At 48.5% G+C, this 2,500-nt stretch overlaps 1 non-coding gene across 1 annotated transcript in view; it reads right to left on the bottom strand.

The window, feature by feature from the left end:
• Positions 1-1,446, bottom strand: part of LOC123719612 — a 1,906-nt gene extending 460 nt beyond the window's left edge. Inside the window, exon 1 of the ribosomal RNA XR_006755674.1 lies at positions 1-1,446. This exon is cut by the window's left edge and continues 460 nt beyond it. This is a non-coding gene — a ribosomal RNA (small subunit ribosomal RNA).
• Positions 1,447-2,500: the final 1,054 nt, after the last annotated feature.

Raw genomic sequence — 2,500 nt, 5'->3', positions numbered from 1 at the left:
GTCGCGCACACCTTGAATGACGACGCCTATTTAGCAGGCTAGAGTCTCGTTCGTTACCGGAATTAACCAGACAAATCGCTCCACCAACTAAGAACGGCCATGCACCACCACCCACCGAATCAAGAAAGAGCTGTTAATCTGTCAATCCTTCCGGTGTCCGGGCCTGGTGAGATTTCCCGTGTTGAGTCAAATTAAGCCGCAGGCTCCACTCCTGGTGGTGCCCTTCCGTCAATTCCTTTAAGTTTCAGCTTTGCAACCATACTCCCCCCGGAGTCCAAAATCTTTGGTTTCCCGGAAGCTGCCCGCCGAGCCATTGTAGTAACGTCGGCGGATCGCTAGATGACATATTTACGGTTAGAACTAGGGCGGTATCTAATCGCCTTCGAACCTCTAACTTTCGTTCTTGATTGATGAAAACACCTTTGGCAAATGCTTTCGCTGATGTTCGTCTTGCGACGATCCAAGAATTTCACCTCTAACGTCGCAATACGAATGCCCCCAGTTATCCCTATTAATCATTACCTCGGAGTTCTGAAAACCAACAAAATAGAACCGAGATCATATTCTATTATTCCATGCACGAAATATTCAAGCGGCATTTTGAGCCCGCTTTGAGCACTCTAATTTGTTCAAAGTAAAATTGTCGGCCCACCTCGACACTCACCGAAGAGCACCGCGATAGGATTTTGATATTGAACCGGCGTTTTACCGCCGGCTCACCGACGATATGCTCCGCAGACGTGTCAGTATCACCGCGGATGCGGTGCACCGACAGCGCGGCGCACAAATGCAACTACGAGCTTTTTAACCGCAACAATTTTAGTATACGCTATTGGAGCTGGAATTACCGCGGCTGCTGGCACCAGACTTGCCCTCCAATTGTTCCTCGTTAAAATATTTAAAGTGTACTCATTCCGATTACGAGGCCTCGTAAGAGTCCCGTATCGTTATTTTTCGTCACTACCTCCCCGTGCCGGGAGTGGGTAATTTGCGCGCCTGCTGCCTTCCTTGGATGTGGTAGCCGTTTCTCAGGCTCCCTCTCCGGAATCGAACCCTGATTCCCCGTTACCCGTGACAACCATGGTAGTCGCAGAAACTACCATCGAAAGTTGATAAGGCAGACATTTGAAAGATGCGTCGCCGGTACTGGACCGTGCGATCGGCAAAAGTTATCCAGATTCATCAAAATTAACGACTTCGGACGCATGGCCCTCCGCCGATTGGTTTTGATCTAATAAAAGCACTCATCCCATCACTGGTCAGAGTTCTGATTGCATGTATTAGCTCTAGAATTACCACAGTTATCCAAGTAACTGAGTAAGATCTAAGGAACCAAAACTGATATATTGAGCCATTCGCGGTATCGCCTTAATACGGCTTGCACTGAGACATGCATGGCTTAATCTTTGAGACAAGCATATAACTACTGGCAGGATCAACCAGGGAGCTGCTTACGCAAACGACACGCCTACACCGCGGTCACGCGGCTTCGGCGAGCCGCTGGCTCGGCGGCGTCGAGGGGCGCGCGCTTGCGCGCGCGCCTTCTCGACACGCGTGAACGTAACGCGTCGAATTTGCACGCGACGCGACGTTCGCGCTTCATATCGATAGACTAACTTTGACCGGTCTACGAGCGGCCGTCCCGTCACGATCTCGCAACGAGGTGATGTACAACGATGCTCGACCACTGTGAGGGACATAAAACTGCAACGAACACGACCCCGCGGGCGGGAATCGATGTTGTGACAATTTGAAAATTGAACATTCATCTAAACGCAACTTCTCAATTTTTATTCAATACGTTATTGTAAACATATTAAAACTCGGCTGGCAATTACATGCGCACACACACGCATGATTCGCACTAGATACGATCAACGCCCGGAGCTTGAGGGATAAATTCCAACACGACGCTGCGCACACCGTTTCGACGATGGGCGCGTGTGCGTCCTCTTTTATACATTCTTTCCATATACGGTCGCCGTGGCGACCGCGCACGTGTCGAACACGCTAGGCGCCCTGCGTTGAGGTGTGCCTAGAAGCGTATTCTTTTAACATCACAGATAACACCGGGGGAGACGGTCCCAAATCTTGGTCGATTGGTAACATCACCATACGGTCTGCGAACGCGGTGCTATAATATAATTTTATATTATATTATATAAAATATGAGGAGGAGTAGTATGTATATTCTTTGTTATTTTGTGTTGACACAAGAGAGATATATAAAATGTACTATACACCACACACACAGAGAGAGAGAGAGCTGGGAAAGATCTCGGCGGTCTCGCATTCGAAATACGAATTTGATATAATTTCCTCCGAAAATCCATACCCATATCTATATCATCCATGCGCGAATATATGTATATAATATTCTCACACTTCGCACAAACACAAAAACAAGAACACATTCTCTCTCGTCCGTCGTTCGTGTCTATTTGAGACGAACGACGCGCGGCAACGAGAACGAGTCGACGCTGTGCGCACGACTGTTTCG

The sequence above is a fragment of the Pieris brassicae genome, unplaced genomic scaffold (genome assembly GCF_905147105.1).
Source record: "Pieris brassicae unplaced genomic scaffold, ilPieBrab1.1, whole genome shotgun sequence".
NCBI classification, from domain to species: domain Eukaryota; kingdom Metazoa; phylum Arthropoda; class Insecta; order Lepidoptera; family Pieridae; genus Pieris; species Pieris brassicae.
The sequence above is the reverse complement of the archived record's forward strand: the minus strand, read 5'-3'. Positions and strand labels throughout refer to the sequence as shown.